The 19,186-nt window shown below is 39.5% G+C and overlaps 1 protein-coding gene and 1 non-coding gene across 4 annotated transcripts in view; both read right to left on the reverse strand.

Moving 5' to 3' along the window:
- The window catches only part of ZNF609 (zinc finger protein 609), a 198,812-nt gene that overhangs the window by 29,747 nt on the left and 149,879 nt on the right, over window positions 1-19,186 (reverse strand). The gene's annotated exons all lie outside the window — the stretch shown is intronic.
- Window positions 4,398-4,525, reverse strand: LOC122444457. Its single transcript, XR_006270288.1, has one exon. It is a non-coding gene; the product is annotated as a small nucleolar RNA SNORA19 (small nucleolar RNA).

Raw genomic sequence — 19,186 nt, forward strand, 5'->3', positions numbered from 1 at the left:
TCTGAATAATATCTTCTTCCCCATCCCCAACCACAACCATCAGAATCCAAGTCCTCATTAACTTACCTCTAGATTATTCTAACAGACTTTGAATTATGCTCCTAACTCCAATCTTTAATTCTTTCTGTCAATCCAGCCAATAAACTGCTCTCAGACAAATATGCCTCAAACAGTGCTTTCATGCAATGAGCCAGCAAATATACATTGCTTATTATACTTCATCATTACGCAAAGTGCTAGTGGAGATTCAAAACTTAACTGAAAATTTTATTCTGTTTGGGGGGAGGGAAAGTGAATATATATCAAATCATTATTTTAAAAAATACGCTACACATACTGTGGTGTAGACAGATCAGAGAAGAATAGGTAGGATTTTCTAACTTTTAAGAGGATCTGGGATGAGCGTGGCACACATAAGGAAGAGTGAAACCATGTGATAATGAGCAGAGGCTACGTGTCAAAGAGCAGGAAGAAGATCTGAAAAAGTCTAACATTTAATGCCAAAAAAATTCTTGTTAATTACTGATTAGTGTACTAATACATTAAAATAAGTTATAGGGACTTCCCTGGTGGTCCAGTGGCTGACTCCGTGCTCCCATGCAAGGGGTGCAGGTTCAATCCCTGGTCAAGGAACTAGGTCCCACACGCCATAATTAAGAGTCTGCATACCACAACTGACAGATCTCACATATAAATTTTTTTTCTTTAAGCCAGGGTCCCTATCCTATCTTACAATCCAGCTGGAACAGATAAACACACAAAAAGATAACATGCTATTAGCCAGGAGCTGATAAAAAGAGAGTAAAGTTTGGTTGAATGGCCAAATGAATTATACCTTATTATATCATGACATATTTAGTGCAAAAGGAGAGATAGGAAGGATGTGGTATTTGGATTTAAATGAACTGATATGGTGCTGTTGTAAAATCTGTTAACCATTTCTATGCCTTCCTCTAGATGGTGCTAGAACAACCAGATTGTCTTTTATAATGCAAGTTTCCTTTTACATTATAAAGAGTAAGAGGTAACTTATGACTCATTAACAACTTGATGGCTCCTCTACCAATTTTATTGCCTTTTGGCTTGCAGTGTTCAGGAGAGTGGGACGTCCTGGACACTGCTAAGAAATTTAAGTCACAGGCAACTCAAACCCCATAATGGGTTTCTTATCCTACAAAGAACTATTTATTCAAAACATTGTACTATTTGTACCTGTTTGGAGTGGAGAAGTAGGGTTGTATAATTTTCAGTCTCTGATTCTGGGAAGCATAGTTTACGATGAAGGAACCGCACTTTTAATATAAAACAGAGGACATTATCACTAGCCTCTAGCAAGGTAAGAGATCACAGAAGTAACAAGAGTAGGTAAAGAATATTCTAACCTGCCTAAGGATACAAGGGGTTCTTTAAAGATTAGTAATAATTTTTTAAAAAATTGGCTTGAAGTTATTGCTGAATGTACATGTAGTAGCTCCCCCAAGATTACAGGCATTTGATATACCCAGAGAGAAGCCCTGTCTAGGAACAGCTACGGTGTGCATTCTGTATAGACTTTCAGTGTCTCATGTGATATGGGGTATAATGATGGAGAGTGACTATGCTCTAAGATTACATGTTATAAAAATTTTTTTTTTAATTTGAGTAACCGAACTCCTAGCATGCAGAGAGCTGAGGATGGTGGGATTGTGGTGATGGCAGTGGTTAATCAGAGAGTAAGGTGAGAGAGCTAACACATAATATGTGAATAGAAACCAGTTTCCACTTCCTCCCCGAGAGGGGAGCATCTGTAGCAAACTATAGTGTTGATGTCTGGAGAACACAGGTGACAAACTTTTAACCAGGCCTTCACTCTCAGTTATCACTGCCAAAGCAGCTTATAAACCTTTAGGTCATATGTCCTTCTCATATAGTCCTCTTAAGAGCTCCCGTTACATTCTTTCCCCTCCAATGCCAGTGTTTAAACTGGCTGGGCACTCCCTCCCTCAACTGAGAAGAGCTAAGCAATGGCTCACTGCTCCTAACTAATCCATTATAATAACAGGTACCTAGTGCAGTTACCTGGTCTCCTAGTTAAAAATAACTAGGCTGAAGAAGAGCTGCTGTGGTCTGCTCAGCTGCCTCACCCAGACTGACCCTTTCAAAAGAAGCTGAAAATGAACTGAGCTCTGTAACTTAGCCAAATGTGATCTCTTTCAGTTCTTGATTATATGGCATCTGCTACATCATTTACTTCAGCCCAGTCACTCAGTCATGTCCGACTTTTTGCAACCCCATGGACTGCAGCACGCCAGGCCTCCCTGTCCATCACCAACTCCCGGAGTTTACTCAAACTCATGTCCATCAAGTCAGTGATACCATCCAACCATCTCATCCTCTGTCATCTTCTTCTCCTGCCTTCAATCTTTCCCAGCATCAGACTCTCTTCCAATGAGTCAGTTCTTCACATCAGGTGGCCAAAGTATTGGAGCTTCAGCTTCAGCATCAGTCCTTCCAATGAATATTCAGGACTGATCTCCTTTAGGATTGACTGGTTTGATCTCCTTGCAGTCCAAGGGACTCTGAGGAGTCTTCTCCAGCACCACAGTTCGAAAGCACCAATTCTTTGGTGCTCAGCTTTCTTTATGGTCCAACTCTCACATCCATACATGACTACTGGATAAACCAAAGCTTTGACTATATGGACTTTTGTCGGCAAAGTGATGTCTCTGCTTTTTAATACACTGTCTAGGTTTGTCATGGCTTTTCTTCCAAGGAGCAAGTGTCTTTTAATTTCATGGCTGCAATCACCATCCATAGTGATTTTGGAGCCCAAGGAAATAAAGTCTCTGTTTCCATTGTTTCCCCATCTATTTGCCATAAAGTGATGGGACCAGATGCCATGATCTTAGTTTTTTATTAGTAGAATATCAATAATATCATTATTAGTAGCTAAATCATTCGTAGAACTCTTAACACATGTTGTTTGGTGGGCTTATTTACACATTAATTAATTACACATTATTTATTTGAAGATATTTTAATTAGAAAATTTCCTGAATATGAGCTCCCATATACAAATCAAATGTGGAAAAAAAAAAACAACTCCACAAATTTTGGAACCAAAGCTGTCTTTTTGGCATTATAATGCAAAAATATGTCAAAGTATAAATTTCTTTTAATTCTGGCTCATTTGAAAGTAAGTAGGACTAGCGTTAGGCGAAGTTGTTAATTTAGTGAAGGTTTACATTTCTAACATAACAAATCCATCAATCTTTGTGATTTCTTCCATTTAAGCTAAGCCTTTTCATCTAGAAATTGGATATTTACTTATGTATTATTTTATTTTTTTATTGTTTATATGTATTAACTGAATGACTTTATAAAAGTTAAAACACCTAAGAATCTTGAATATATATGTGTATTTATATTTATATATTTATAATAAATATAAATAATATATTAAATATATAAATATATTTAATATATATTTATTTATATATTATTTTAAAAATCAATATATAATTGACAAGTAAAATTGTCACACATTTAAAGTATACAATGTGTCAATTCCAGATATGTATACCTTTATGTAAACTTACATTAGAGAGTGTAAGATAGGTCTGTGAATTTTTTCCCCCTCACAGAGGGTTTCCCCAATACCTCTGTTACTAAAAAACCCTTTCCATTTCCCTTAGTTTGTGTATAAGTTAGGGCTTGTTTCTGGACTGTCAAATTGGTTCTACTGACCCAGTGTGTGTGTGTGTGTGTGAAGTCGCTCAGTCGTGGCCGATTCTTTGCGACCCCGTGGACTGTGGACTACAGCCCACCAGGCTCCTCTGCCCATGGAATTCTCCAGGCAAGGACACTGGAATGGGTTGCCATTCCCTTCTCCAGGGAATTCTCCCGACCCAGGGATTGAACCGGGCCTCTGGCACTGCAGGTGGATTCTTTAGCATCTGAGCCACCAGGGAAGCCCTACTGAGCCGCTACATTTGCATGTAAAAAATGAAAATAACCTGTGCTCCCCTGCCAAAACCCCAATGATGCTACATTAGAAGAGGTAATATCTACATTTTTTCCTTTTACCTACATAAATACCTAGTAGGTACTCAGTAACTGCTGAACAGGATGAATAACCCCAAATACTGGTTCGATCCATCAAGGCAGGGTTTGGATAGGCACCAGATTTCACCTCTAATTGATGGGATGACAAGGGGAATAGGAACTCCTCAACTATTTACTTAAAAATTCCAGTTACTTTCTGATTACCAACCCAGTGTGGTTCACCAAATTTCCAGCAGCATGAGTGCGTGTGTGCATGCGCACACAGGTTAGAGCTCAGGAAAGTGTTGGAAAGCCTAAGTGACAACATCCTTATCAACAATAATCAGTTTATGGTATTTTGTTTTGTTTTTTGCTGTTGTCTGAAGGTGACTGACAGCAATGGGTAAATTAAGCCATGCTGCTAATTTATCTCCAAAGGTTTATTTAACAGATCAGAAATATTTTTTCTCTTAACATGAAGTAAAGTCAATGAAGTGTGCACAAGTTTATGGTAATAAAATGTAGTGTAAAGATTTAGATTTTCTTTCTGAACAACAAATACAAGGAAAGGGGACCTTAAATTTCTGATGCTTCACTTCAAGTTAAAATTCTACTTCTTCAAAATCACCTTAGGGTTGAACACTGTAAAAACCCAACATGTTTTTATTACATTGGGTTCATATTTAAAAGAAAATATTTGAATTTGTCCAACCAACCAAAACTTCAGTCAGCTCAAATTCTTGCCTTTTACTTATGTCCTGCTGTCAGACAAAATCTGTTGTAAGTTTGGCAATAAGCATCCATCTTCCCCTTCCATCTATGAGATGAACCATCAGTAATATCCTAGACCTTAACCATCATCACACACTGAATACATCCACTGAATTAAGATTTAGACTCCAATTTAATCTAACTTTGTTGAGGAGGTTTCCCAAATTCTAAATGATACAAAAAGATGCTTAGTCCCACATACAATGGGTTAAATGCTTTGTTGCTTTCTCTGATTTTTTTTTTTTTTAATTTTTGGTGGGGGAGGTGGCGTGTACATTATTTCTGTGAAGGCTTGATGGCTTTCAAGATAATAGTTTCTACTTACTGTGTTTAAGAGCCTTCCATGTAGTATCTTATATTTAATCCTCTCAACAACACCAAAAGTGTTATCATTCCCATTGTACAGATGAAGAAATGGAAGCTTAGAGCAATTTGTTCCAATGTAACATAGCTAAACAAGATGCAAAGCCAGGATCTGAATCCAAATCAGTCTGGCTTTAAACTAGAGCCTGTATTTTTAACTATGCTGTCTTGCAAGATGAGGATATACTTTTTTGGTTTTTGGCAGCTCACATTTCCAGGTGTAAGACACTAAACAGTCCATGTACTGTACTTGAGAATAAAATTGTGGACTAGAGTGAAAGACATCAACACTTACAGGTTTATTTTTGGCTGAGAAGCAGCTCATTGATTTTATGTTTGACCTCTCTCTACCAGAAAAGAAGTAGAAGCAGTAATAAAAACTGCATATTGGTGGCAAAGAGAAAAAGATATGGAGCAGAAGAGGCAAGAAGCAAAAAGAAAATGTCAAAGTAAGCAAAAGGCACCAAGAGGATAGAAACAGAAAAAAGAACAGGAAATAGAAACTCAAAAGTCCAAAGCTGCAAGGTTATCGTGAAACACATATAGTCATCCCTCAGTATCTGCAGGGCATTGGTTCTAGAATACCTCCCACCCCCTGCCCACTACTAAAATCTGAGAATGCTCAAGTCCCTAATATAAAACAGCACAATATTTGCATATAACCAATGTACATCCTTTCATATATATTAAATCATCACTAGAGTACTTATAATACTTAATACAATGTAAAAGCGATGTAAACAGTTGTAAATAAAATGCTAGCAGTTCCCAGTGAATGGCAAATTCAAGTTTTGCTTTTCAGAATTTTTTTTTTCCTGAAGATTTTTGCTTCATGCTTGGTTGAATCTGTGGATTCAGAACCTTTGCATAGGGAGGGCCATGCAAAGGGACCCTTTGCAAAGGGAAATGTGTTCCCTTTGTCTATGAGTATTTTATTGATGACATTTATTGAGAAATGAAGCTCAGTTCTTAAAGAGCTGCAAATTCTCCTGTCTTGGGCCTCCCAGGTAGTGCTGGTGTTAAAGACCCCGCCTGCCAAGACATGGGTTTGATCCAGTTGTGAACATCTGTTGGATTACAGAAAAATCAAGACAAGAGAATTAAAAAATCTGCTTCTGCTTCATTGACTACACTAAAGCCTTTGACTATGTGGATCACAACAAACTGGAAAATTCTTAAAGAGATGCGACTACCAGACCACCTTACATGTCTCCTGAGAGACCCGTATGTAGGTCAAGAAGCAACAGTTAGAACCAGACATGGAACAATGGACTGGTTCAAAATTGGGAAAGGAATACGTTACAGCTGTGTATTGTTACCCTGTTTATTTAACTTATATGCAGAGTACATCATGCAAAATGCTAGGCTGGATGAATCACAAGCTGGAATCAAGATTGCTGGGAGAAATATGAACAACAAGAGATAGGCAGATGATACTACTCTAATGGCAGAAAGTGAAGAGGAACTAAAGAGCCTCTTGAAGAAAGTGAAAAAGGAGAGTGAAAAAGCTGGCTTAAAACTCAACATTCAAAGAAGTAAGATTATGGCATCTGGTCCCATCACTTCATGGCAAATAGATGGGGAAAAAGTGGAAACAGTGACAGATTGTATTTTCTTGTGCTCCAAAATCACTGCAGATGGTGACTGCAGCCATGAAATTAAAAGATGCTTGCTCCCTGGAAATAAAGTTATGACAAACCTAGACAGCATATTAAAAAGCAGAGACATCACTTTGCTGACACAGGTCCATATAGTTAAAGCTATGGTTTTTTCCAGTAGTCATGTATGGATGTGGGAGTTGGGCCATAAAGATGGCTGAGCAACAAAGAATTGATGCTTTCGAACTGTGGTGCTGGAGAAGACTCCTTAGAATCTCTTGGACTTCAAGGAGATCAAACCAGTCTATCCTAAAGGAAATCAACCCTGAATACTCACTGGAAGGACTGATGCTAAAGCTGAAGCTCCAATAGTCTGGCCACAAGAGCAGACTCCTTAGAAAAGACCCTGATGCTGGGAAAGATTGAGGGCCAGAGGAGAAGGGAAAGAGAGAGAATGAGATGGTCGGATGGCATCACTGACTCAATGGACCTGAATTTGAGCAAATTTGGGGAGACAGTGAAGGACATGGAAGCCTGGCGTGCTGCAGTCCATGGGGGTCACAAAAAGTCAGACATGTTTTAGTAACTGAACAACAAAGGAACAACAGCTTACCTAAATCAATCATGATACATTCTTAACATGGAATAATGTGTAGCTATTTAAAATGTTATAGCAGATCATTTGATGTTACAGGAAGACGTTCATGGTATTTTCCTCTATAAACAAAGAAGGCTACAAATAAAGAGAGATGGTCACCAATTTGTTTAAAAAAAGTATATGAATAACATAATTATAATAGTGGCTTTATCTCTGAGTGATTTATGATTTTCTTCTTTGCAATTTAGGATTTCTCCTTTTTCTTTGATTCCCAAATTGCCAACAATAAAAAGCTGTTACTTTTTGAGGGGAACCATCACCACTATTATTTTCAAAACTTTTTCATCAACTGAAACAGAAATGCTGTAACTTGTATTCACTCTGCCCCCTAGCTCCTAGTAACTCTATTCTCTCCTTTTGGTTTCTATAAATTTGCCTATTCTAGATACCTCATCTAAGTGAAATTATACATTTATTTTTTTTTGGTCTGGCTTATTTCACTTGGCAAAATATTTTCAAGGTTTACACACATTGTAACATGTATCAGAATTTCATTCCTTTCTATTGCTATTCCACTGTAAGTATATACCACAGTTTGTTTATGCATTCATTTGCCGATGGACACTGGATTGTTTTTATCTTTTGGCTATTGTGAATAATGCTGCTATGAATATTCCTGTGTACAAGTTTTGTTTAAATACTTGTTTTCAATTCTTTTGGGTGCATACCTACCTAGGAACAGAATTCCTAGATCATTTGTTAGCTCTATGTTTACCTTTTTGAGGGACCACCAAACTGTTTTCCACAATGGCGGCAACACTGTATGTTCTCCCCTGCAGCCCACAAAGGTTCCAACTTCTCCACACCCTCTCCAACACTTATGTTCCATTTTAAAAGTACAGTCATCCTAGAGGGGAATGAAGTGGTATATCACTCTGGCTTTGATTTGCATTTCTCTTATTAATGACGCTGAGCATCTTTTCAAGTGCTTATTGGTCATTTGGCAAAACATCTATTCAAGTCCTTTGCTCACTTTTGGTTGTTGCTTTTGTTGTTTGCTTGTTTTTTGGCCACACCACGAAGCATGTAGGATCTTCCCTGACCAGGGATTGAAACCATGACCCCTGCAATGGGAGCACAGAGTCTTAATCAATGGACTGCCAGGGAAGTTCTTTTACTCAGTTCTAAATTGGGTTGTTCTGTTCTTTTACTTGTTGCTGTTGGTGAGATGCAGAAGTTCTTTATATATTCTGGATATTAATTATCAGGTATATTATTTGCAAATATTTTTCCCATTTTGTGAGTTGTCTTTTTCATTATCTTGATAGTGTCTTTTGATGAACAAAATGTTGTAATTTCATGAAATTCAATTTATCTATTTTTTTCTTTTTTTGCTCTGTGCTTTTGGTGTCATATCCAAGGAAAAAGCATTACTTTTAAAATCATTTTTAAAAATGTAATTTTAAAAAATACCAGGGAGAAAAAGTAGTTGCTAATAGTGGGGTAGAAAACGTAGGAGGAAGTATAGTTTATTTTCTCTCATTCTGAATACAGAGCACAGCATAACACAGCTTAAAACAAAGACTGTTTTAAGTATCCAGATTCCTCCTTTTACTAGAACATGCCCTGGTAGAGGAGCTCTTGGTCCAAAGATAACGTATAAAAGCTTCTCTACTACATAAATCAACTATGCCTCAATAAATGAAAATAGTTCATACCAACATTAAAATGTTTTGGGGAATATTGTGAAAATCACCATAAGAATTACTTCTTGTAAAAAAAAGATGAGATTGGATCAAGGGCTCGTCAATTTGTCTCACCAACTACAGCTGGAATGTCAAGATCTTTGAACAGTGTCCACTTCGGACTTAAAAACTAGTACATTTGGCAATAGCCCTTTGGTATCAAATGATTTTATACATTTTATGCAATTTACAATTGATCCCCAAGACTCACATCTCAAGAGAAGCTCTGTAAAAAGATTTACTCCTGGGTGTGTACCAGTCCTGTTTTTAAAACAGAACAAAACAAACCTGTTTCTTTGTTAGTCTCTTCTTTAAAAAGCTTGTCACCTTAGAAAAAGAGCTAAACGTAATGGGAATGGTTAACAATAAACACTAATGGTTGTTGCTGACACTTTTTATTTATATTGGTGCCAAATTGTTCAGTTTAGTCCTGTCTGGGCTTCCCTGATAGCTCAGTTGGTAAAGAATTCACCTGCAATGCAGGAGACCCCTGGTTCGATTCCTGGTTCAGGAAGATCCGCTGGAGAAGGGAAAGGCTACCCACTCCAGTATTCTGGGCTGGAGAATACCATGGACTGCATAGTCCATGGGGTCGCAGAGTTGGAAATGACTGAGCAACTTTCACTTCACTTCACTTAGTCCTGTCCTATAGAAGCTGAGTATACTTCTCAGCTGTGCTCTTTGCTTTCCTGGTAGTCCTCCTTACCCTTCCCAAGCCTCTTATCTGGGCCAATGGTAAGTAATCACTATATAAAGCCACCACTAAATAATCAAGAGCCTACTAATGGGCTCTGTGTAGTCCAAGTTCTTTCTAAAGGAGAAAGATAGACATGTTTGTCTACTAATGTTAGGAGGAAAATGCATCTGTTACAAATCTCAGCTCCCAGTCAACCCTAGTTTCAGGTTTTCTAGTCCTCTCTAGCGACACAGGTAAGAGAAAGAGATCATAAGAAAGTCAATAAGTCACAGCTTCCAGAAACCTGTAAACATAGCTGCAGTTGGTCAGTAGCAGTATAGTACAGGAAACTGGCTAGGAGGGAGTTACAAGGGGATGTTTGTGAGGAAGGCTGGTTTGAAACTGTGGGTACTACTACCTCCGCGGAAGCCTCAACTAGGGGAATGTAGGAATTGCTCACTTCCCATAGCTTACCTCTGGTACATTACTGAATAATATTTAATCTTGCCAAGTGATAAGAGATTATGCAAATTTCTGAGCACTGTTTCTTCTAGGACAAAAGTTCAAATCACAGATGCAGAGAAAGGGTGAATATAATCAGAAATTCACAAGAGTGAGCAGCATTCAGAAATTCTGAAAAGACCAGGGAAAATTAGGACCATCTGTGTTTCATTTACCAAGATTTTTTTCCCTGTAAATTGGTTATCTGAAAACCACTTTTTTTATGGGTTTGCTATATAGTAACATCAGGAACTTTGGTAAAGAGTGCCATATTTCAAGGAAAACTCTAGTCCCAAATCTGTCTACTGCAGTGAAAATTATTAGAAAGAATGTTTTGCTATCTGTAAATTCTATGTCTTATCAAGCCTCATGCAGGCAGAACCTAAAATCAGCTTAACAGCAACATTTCCAGGTTTTTATCTTACTTATCCTAGGAATTCATTCATCTTCAAGTCATAGATTTGACTGTAGGGAAGGATCAAATCATGTATGGATCTTTTAAAACCAGAAACCCAAAGGCAGAAATGTGGTTATTATTCCTTTAAAGAGAATACCTGAATACTTTCAAAGAGAATCTACACATTCCAGGAGCCCTTTACTAACATTCTAAGTAGAAATCTGTGAGGTTATCCAATAGAGCAATTTGGGATAAAGTCTTCTGCAGAAGTGTTTGAAACCTATGGAGCGGCAGTTCCCAACTCGCTGCACATTGGACGCACCTGGAGATCTTTAAAAAAATACTGACACCTGGCTCCCACCTATAGTCATTCTGATTTCATTTAACTAGGTGAGACCTGAGCATCAGGGCTTTTTAAGTCCCCGCCCCCAAATTCTAATGGGCAGCAAAGATGTTCTCAGAATGACAGAAAACAAAAATCTTAAACCCTTATTTCTGGGATCCTCTGGGGCAGAATGAGCCAAAGAAAGTACAAAGGTAATACCCATCAGCCTGGAACCCTTTTCACATGACTATGGTGTTTTCTCTCCACAGAAATTCAGGTAAAATAATAGAGACCAGCTGAAACCATTATCAGGCAAGTACCAATTAGGGGAGCAGGTTAGGTAGATCTGATGCTGCTAAAACTCTAAGCAGGAAAATTATATTCAAGTATATATTAGAGATGTAAGGCCAAAGTGGAACATCCACTCAGCGTAATCCCCTCCAGCCCCAGACCATGGGGACGACCAAGAGGTTGAGGAGGAAAGCTAAAGATCTAACAGTTCCTCCTCCCACCTACAAGTTCCCACACCATGAAAACTGCAAGTTTAACAGAGGCTGCTTTACCACACCCTTAAATCTCACACCCTCCTTTTCTTCTTGGTAAGGCAACCACACTGCATACCCATAGTGAGAGGTGGCTCAGAGAGGCCATCATGCCTTCGGCTGTCCATCTGAAGTCTTTATCTGAAAACCTCTGGGTCTAAGAAGGAAGGTATCATCTCAGTGGGACAGGTTTGAGGAAACACTTGCCTGGGGTTGAGATGGAATCACACTTGGCCACAGTTTTACTGCTTTTAAGACCTAGTAGGAGAATCAAGATAAGAACATAGCTAGGGGATAGCCTACAAGAGGTACTTTTCCTTAGCCCTCTTCAGCTAGAGGTTGAGAGGTAGGTAACTGCTGAAGCTTCTTTGTCTTGCTGGTAATCTCCACTTGGCATTTTCAGGGTTTGTTAACAGAGCAGAACTGAACCACATTGAGGCTCTCAGAGCCAAGGAGGGGAGCGGGGGAAAGTAATGTAGGAGAGGAACAGTTGGGATCAGGGGGTGGATGCTCTTCTGCCCAGACTGGCTTGGGAAGCAATGCCTCTCATTAGTATGTGCAGTTCTAGATTTCCTTCCTTTCTCTAACTTGTGACAATAATTATTCTGAAATTTTCGATGGCCTCTGTTATGGGCTGAATTGTGTCCCCACCACCCCCCAAAAAGGTACACTAATGAACTCTGAATTTCCAGTACTTCAGATTGTGACCTTATTTTGAAACAGGGTCCTTACAGAGACAATCAAGTTTCAATGCGGTTATTTAAGTGGGCTCTAATCCAATATGACTGGTGTCCTAATAAAAAGGATAAATTTGGACACAGTGACAGATGCACTCAAAGAAGAAAATGCGAAGCTCAAAGGGAAAAGAAAGCCATGTGAAGGACTTCCTGGTGGGTCAGTGGTTAAGACTGCACTTCCGGTGCTTCCACTGCAGGGGGTGCAGGTTCTGGGAACTAAGATTCCGCATGCCATGGTGTGGCCAAAAGATAAAAGAAAAGAAAACCATGTAACTGGAGTGATGTCACCTACAAGCCAAGGGACACCAAGGATTACTGGCAAACACCAGATGCTAGAAGAAGCAAGGAAAGACTCTCCCCCTGAACTGTCAGAGACAGCATAGCTCTGCCAACACCTCGATTTCTGATTTCTAGCCTCCAGAAGCATAAGATGATAAATTTGTCATTTTAAGTCACCCAACTTTTGGTATGTTGTTATGGCAGCCCACCAACAGCAGAGTGGTATTGATTAAACAGGTCAGATTTTAAACAAGTCAGATTTTAACTAGCTTCAGTGAATTACTGCCACTAGCCAAGGAGATTATAGTCTAGGTCAGTAGTTCGCCAACAAGGTAGGTGGAGAACAGTGGTGATGGCAGCAAATCATAAATCTTGGGGAACTGTTTCACAATAAACATGCCCAAGCTCCATCCTGAACCTGATGATTCAGAATATGAGCATGGGGCGGTGGTGGGGGAGGGTAGCCAACATCTATTTTAAACAATCTCCTCAAGTGATATCACTGACTTTCTCTGATTTTGCACCACCTGCCAACTGAGTAATACTAAGCTTAAATAAAAGGATAAAACTTTAGGTCTGCCCCTAAATTGATCTGTAAATTCAATGTAATCCCAATCAAAATCTCAACAGGTTTCCCACCATCCCCACCCCTCAAGTAAAAGTTCACAAGCTGATCCTAAAATTTATATGGAAATGCCAAAGGCCAAGAACAGCCAAGGCTGAAGTACCATAAAGTTGGAGGATTTACACTACTAGATAGCAAGACGTATAAAGTTATAGTCATTAAGACAGTGTAGCACTGATACAGACTAGACAAATGGATGACTAGAACAGAAGAGAGAACCTAGAAATAAATCCACCTATATATCAGTTGATTTATGACTTATGTGACACTGAAGTCCAGTGGAGGAAAGGATGGTCTTTTCAGTAAGGTGCTAGGTCCGTTAGGTATCCATATGAAAAAACCAGAATCTTGACTCCTTATTCACACCCTAAACAAAAATCAAATCAGATACATTACAGATCTAAAGGTGAAAAGAAAAACAATAAAATTTCAGGGAAAAAAAGGAGAATATCTTCATTACTTTGGGAAAGGCAAAGTTTTCTTAAACAGGACATAAAAAGCACTAACTATAAAACAAACAAAAAATGAAACCAAAAAAACCAGCCTTTATGAAAACAAAGAACTTCCATTCATGAAAAGGTACCATTAGGAGAAAATGCAGGAAACAGGAGAAGATATTTATGATATGTATATCTAACAAAGGGGACTCTTTACCATACTATAAAGAGAACTCCTAACAAATCAGTAAGAAGAAAACACACAGCCCAATTCAAAAATAGATAAAAGATGTGAACATGTACTTCATAAAGTGGGATTTCCAAATGTCCAATAAGTATATGCTTAATTTCATGACTTATCATGGAAATGCAAATTAATACTATAGTGAGATATCATTACCCACCAACTAGAATGGCTAAAATGAAAAAGACATAATGTTAAGTGTTGACAAGGATACAGAGCAACCAGGATTCTAATTGGAAGTAGGAGTTATAAATTGCTTCAGACACTTTGGGAAACTGGCAACATCTATTAAAACTGATCATATGTTTACCTTATGACCTAGGAATTTCATTCCTAAATATATACAGAATAGAAATGTGTACATATATTCCCCCAAAAGACATGTACAAAAATTTTCACAGCAACTTTTCACAATAGCTCCAAACTGAAAACAACCCAATGTCCATCAACAACTGAGTAAATAAGTAGTGTTTTAGTCACACTATATTCACTGAATACTGTTTAAAAAAGAGAGAGAGTGAATAAACAAAGTACAACTACATACAACATGATGAATTTCACTGGCATAATGTTGAACAGCTACAAGGATATAGAAACACAAAAGAAAGTACATATTCTATTTATGTTCAAAATGGGTAACACTAATCTTGAAAATTCAAGGACCTGTATAATACTTATATTTATATTATTGTTGAATAAGATCTATTAACATAAAAACAAAAACTTTGGGTTTGTGACTCCTGTAGATCAGTGCCAGGATCAGCTGAAATGCAGACTAGTTTTATCCTTTAGGTAGTCTGTCCAGCCTCCAGCGTGGCAGACCAGTCTGGAATCTAAAGTAGCAGCATGTGAGGGTGGGGTTCCCACTTTCTTTCTCCATATTGATACTTGATTTTGGTAGATTTAAAAAATACAACAAGTCAAAGGAGCAGAGTAAAAGCTACAAAGCAGAGGGGAGTTTGCTAAATGGGAAGATGTACTGTGTTCCAAGTGTACTGAATGAAATGGGAAAATTTTCAAAAGATGGGAATAATCAGAGTCAAATAAGGAGAAAGCAGGTTGTTCACTGAATTAGTTCAGGGTTAAAACTTTCACTTGATTGTGAGTTCAGTGGGGGTAGAAAATTATTTGATAGCAGTCTTTCAGGCTTTTTTGAGACATCCTAAAGAGAAAATAGAGTACAACTTGTGGGAGGGGAACTGCTCAATTTCTCACCATAGCCTTTTTGTCATAGACCTTGTTGCTATGGAGAAGGCCATGAAGGCAGCAACTGAGGGAAATAAAGGATCTGGCAGCAGTAAGCACAGGGACAGTGGTTTAAACAGAAATTCCTTATGTAATTAGCAAGTAGCAGCGCCTATAAATGACACACTTTCCATTTTTCCTTAACCCCTAACCCTCTAAAAGTACATGGGCCTGGCTTGCCACTATAATTTCACTCAAATACAGAGGAGCCTAAATGGGCCTAACAAAGCCCAAGCCTGGCAGACAAAACACATGGCCATTTAGCAGGGCTGCCTCATGCCAGGGGGAAGCATCTACCTACCCACCCTATCCTGGGGAAATTATCTCCAGCTGCCTAAATTACAAAGTTGATGCCCTATGATTTCTTTGTTCTGTAAAGCCTGAGGGAGATGGGATAATGAAGTAGCAGAAGAGGTAGAGAACAGCCTCTCATTTCACAGAGTAGTCAAGAGACAGAGAGGGGGTGTGGGGCGAGAGAGAGAAAGAATATGAGAATCTCACTGGTGTCATTAAGAGGCAGCAGCAGCGACCTGCAAGCAAAGCTCTGTCTAAACTGGTCTGAAACTACTGTGGGAGGAAAAAGGCTAGTTGCCAAGTTTGTTAACAGCTTCTGCCCATCATTGTTACAGCAGCTTTATCAATCAGGGCAGGGCCAGGACCTGTTTTGAGCAGCACTGTTAGCACTGAAACAGTAGGGTACGACAACAGCTTCCAGCAGATCTCGCCGCAACCAATGATGAACAAAGACAACCCCTCTTCTGTTCCACACAAATGATCAGAGAATCATAAATATCAGAACAGAAAGGACCACAGAGCTATGCAGTCCAACCTCTGCATTTTACAAATGAGCAAACTAAATCCCAGACCAGTTAAATAACCTCATCAACTGGGCAAGAAAATGAGAAGGTCTCTAATAGGGTCTTTTCTCCCTTGGAATCATACGTCAAACCTGAATCAGAGGGGGATAGTGATCAGCCACCCAATTTAGACCAGAACTATATTTACTGCCTAGGTATTACTTACCGAGGTTCACATAGAAGTATCAGGAACTAAATAAACTATTTGTTAAAGGATAGCATTAGTAACAACATGGGTCTTTTTTTGAGCCCATCTGAGAAGCTTTTGTTACTGAAATATCAAAAGAATCTCATTTGAAATAACCCTTACCTATCTGGCAAGCCCAAATCCTGGCCACCTTGTTGCCTGACTGCCCTTTGCTGGCGGGCAGAGAGGAGGTAGGTAAGAGTGCACAAAAGAATCTCTCTGTTTGGAGATTAGTTTATTTTGCAATTTGCAAAATGCAACTCAAAAAATTCCTGTAACTGAAATTTTTTCCTTAGGGCTTTGGGATTTAAATATATGACAGTGGACAGATAACACGATCCATCACAGGGTGTACAAACATGTAACTGCCCTAAAGCATCCCCTAGGAGTAAACTGCTAGGTGGGAAGAATGTGCTGGCTGTTGCTTTGCCGTATAGGAGGCGCTGGGAGAAAGTTAAGTATTGATTTCCCTAATGTTTCCTTTGTGTGTCTGCTGTTGCCATGTGGTGGTCTGTTGCTATGAAGATTTGTGGTGCCAGACAATGGCTGTGAGACTCTTTATGATTGTGCTATGGGTACAGCTGATTCTGCAGGAGTCAGGCTGGTAAGCAACTGGCTAAGCTGTGGGGAAACCCCGGTCACTGTGCACCATCTCTCTCTAGGTGAGTGCTGCCTGAGGTGAGACTGAGGTGAAAGAGTACTGATGAAGCTAAGGAAAAAGACAAGCCAGCAGCTGAGTCCCATCTGAACTTTCCAGTGCGCTGTGCTTAGTCTCTCAGCCGCGTCCAGCTCTTGGTGACCCCACGGACTGCAGCCCACCAGGCGCCTCTGTCCGTGGGGATCCTCCAGGCAAGGATACTGAAGTGAGTTGCCATGCCCTTCTCCAGGGGATCTTCCCAACCCAGGGGTCGAACCCAGGTATCCCTCATTGCAGGTGAATTCTTTACCATCTGGACTACCAGAGAAGCCCAAGAATACTGGAGCAGGTAGCCGTTCCCTTCTCCAGGGGATCTTTCTGACCCAGGAATAGAACCAGGGTCTCCTGAATTGCAGGCAGATTCTTTACCAGCTGAGCTACCAGGGGAGCCCCAATTTTCAGTACAAATATCTCAAATTAGATTATTTCACAGTTCACATACATACTTTCTTACATCAGAATCACAGAGAATAAACCAAGGGTAACTATCAAGTTTATCATTTTCATGCAAGATTAATGGACAGCCTCTTCGTTTTAGTAAGAACAACAAAGACCCACAGCTGGGATCTGTAAGCAGATGAGGATGAAGAAGCGCTGAAGCAGGTTCTCAGCGGAGCTACCACAGGCAAACTAACTTCCTGCTAAGCAAAACCACTGCCTACTACTCTGATAATGAGAAAACTTCGGCCCACAGACCGAAGTACAGGGCTCAACCACAGAGTCTGAAGCAGGGCCAACTGTTCTGCTAGGTAACAGGGGCCACAGTACACAGAAGTCACCCTGGGTCTTGTAGGTATCACCTGTTTACCTGCCCTCATCCTCTTCCATAGATAACCTTTCTTTCCATCTCAGAGCACATATACACTTTCAGAATATTTGTAATTTAAAGACCACCTAGACCCCATGATGTTCAATATGGTAAACCACTAGCTAAAAAGAATATTTAAATTTAATAAAAATTAAAATTCAGTTCCTCAGTTCAGTGAGCCACATTTCAGGTGCTCAATATCGTGTGTCACTAGACTATCATTTTGGAGAGTCTCTTCCCTCCACAAAAAGTTCTACTGGACAAGACAGATCTAGCCCAAGGCCACATAAATTAGAAATCTCAGGCCAGGAGAAGTTCAGAGACTTATCCACAATCACATTGCCTGCTAACTGTATAGTCTGTTCTGGAATCCAACTCTCCAGACTCTAGTTCAGAGGTATTTGTTCTGTACTACTATGCCTTTAGAGCACTATTACTCTTTGGAACAACTCACCTTAAACAGCTACAGACACTCCTAGCTGTTGGACTGAAATATATACCCTGGTGTGGAGCTGGGGATGCAGAGACTTTCCATCTTTGTGCGCGTATACGACAAAACCTTTTCCAGTCGCAAAAATCGAAAACTTTCTCCTACCCACTAAATCATTAAGCTAGAATTCAGCTTTGGAAGGCAGGCCAAGCTTATCATAGAGCTTTTTATACCCTCTGGCATACCAGGGATTTCTACTCCCTCCCACGTCAGAACTGTGGTCTTAAGGCTTCCCTGGTGGTCCAGTGGTTAAAATCCACCTTGCAACGCAGGGGACATGGGTTCAATCCCTGGCCCAGGAAGATCCCACATGCCTTGGAACAACTGAGCCCTCATGCTCCAACTACTGAGCCCACAGGCCTAGAGCCTGTGCTTGACAGTAAGAGAAGGTACCACAATGAGAAGCCTGCACACTGCAACAAAGAGCAACCCCCACTTGCTGCACTTACTTAAGATTTTTAAGTAAATCTTTTAAAAAAAAAAATTATACCCCATTTAAAAAAATTGGTCTTAAAGCATTACAACTTCTGTCTTTCTGATATTCTGTTAAAGATCAGATCAATTTCAGAGATGTTTTAAGAAGGTTTTCTACATGGGTTGGGAGGGTGAACCTAGACAGATGATTATCAAAACTTTTTTTTTTTTTTTAATAGCAGAATCCTCCTCAAATATAGTTTTACAAAGGAGCTTAACATATAAATCATCCAAAAGTAGAACGGCTCTGGGTTGCATCTGGTTGGGTAGCAGAGGTTGAGCTGGGGCCTGCCCACTCAACACCTCTCACCCCTTACGACTGCTTCTGAGGTTCCTCCATGCTCATGCTCATTGTTCCTCGGAGAATAACTTCAAACCATTTCCTCTGAAAATGTCTGAAGGTTCTATCTCTGACTTTTATAATCTCAAAAGATTGAAGGTGGAAGTCACTGTTTTTTTAAAAAAAGAAAGTATTCAATACCTTACAAAATCCCTCATTATTTTTGATCAATACATAGCAAATGAGCCCAAGAGAGGCTAATAAAAAATTACCATTTTTACCTACAT

This window comes from Cervus canadensis, chromosome 6, assembly GCF_019320065.1.
Source record: "Cervus canadensis isolate Bull #8, Minnesota chromosome 6, ASM1932006v1, whole genome shotgun sequence".
In the NCBI taxonomy this organism is placed as follows: domain Eukaryota; kingdom Metazoa; phylum Chordata; class Mammalia; order Artiodactyla; family Cervidae; genus Cervus; species Cervus canadensis.